The sequence below is a fragment of the Limulus polyphemus genome, unplaced genomic scaffold (genome assembly GCF_000517525.1).
Source record: "Limulus polyphemus unplaced genomic scaffold, Limulus_polyphemus-2.1.2 Scaffold11699, whole genome shotgun sequence".
Lineage (NCBI taxonomy): Eukaryota > Metazoa > Arthropoda > Merostomata > Xiphosura > Limulidae > Limulus > Limulus polyphemus.
In genome coordinates, this window is record NW_013677309.1 from 1 (window position 1) to 1389 (window position 1389).

Sequence of the window (1389 nt, forward strand, 5' to 3'; positions counted from 1 at the left end):
AAGAAACACCTCGTCTTGGTGGATCCTGATAAAAAAAGAAACACCTCGTCTTGGTGGATCCTGATAAAAAAGAAACACTTCGTCTTGGTGGATCCTGATAAAAAAGAAACACTTCGTCTTGGTGGATCCTGATAAAAAAGAAACACTTAGTCTTGGTGGATCCTGATAAAAAAGAAACACTTCGTCTTGGTGGTTCCTGATAAAAGAAGAAACACTTCGTCTTGGTGGACCCTGATAAAAAGAAACACTTCGTCTTGGTGGATCCTGATAAAAAAGAAACACTTCGTCTTGGTGGATCCTGATAAAAGAAGAAACACTTCGTCTTGGTGGACCCTGATAAAAAAGAAACACTTCGTCTTGGAGGACTCTGATTAAAAAAAAGAACAAACACTTCGTCTTGGAGGACTCTGATAAAAAAAAAGAACAAACACTTCGTCTTGGAGGACTCTGATAAAAAAAAGAACAAACACTTCGTCTTGGAGGACTCTGATAAAAAAAAAAGAACAAACACTTCGTCTTGGAGGATACTGATTAAAAAAAAGAGTATCTTTAACTTTGAAATAATAGTAAATGTTGCTGTATTAGGCTTATAGAAAACGAATCTAGTGATATTTGTTTTTTGTCGGAACGAGATAGAAGTATAGAAACAATCTCTCCGATATTACTGCAGTAAAAGACTCAAGAAATAGATTCGCGATCTTAGGTTATTACTCGAACGTTCTTTATTAACTCCTAAATTAACGACTTGTTTTTATATGGTTTTTCACCATCGGTGACGTCAATATATTGCATCATAATGGGCAGTTTTACATTTCTTCATGTAAAAACGCTCGGTGTAAAGAACTAGCCAAAACAATTGGCTGAAATCACCCATTATCTATGTAAAATACATAGGTGACCCCCAACAGTAATTAGTGAGATTAATTGCAATATTGACGTTTTTTGTGTGTGTGTGATTGGGGTCATTGGTTAATTTAACTTTGTAAGTTTTATATTCAAATACAACAAGAAATGACTAAGTGTTATGCTGTTAGGGCAAAGTGACATTAGACAATCTGCTGTTTCCACCGCTGGGATGGAATCCCGGATTTTAGCAAGTCCGTAGACTTACCGCCGTCACACTTGAACATATTTGTTGTTCCTCAGTGTTATTAATAACTAAGAAAATAACAATAACGTCAATCCATTCGTATGGGAAATTTACATTTTAGATTTCTTTTTTCGACAGGAATTTATAAATTATAAGATGTATGAAGAAGTTAAAATTACATAATGGTGTCAGAGTCATAGGCGGGGATTATGGGGAGGGGAGCAAGATGGAACAGTTTCCCTTCACATTAATAGGTGAGATTAGTGGGGAGGGAGCAAGATGGAACAGTTTCCCTTCAC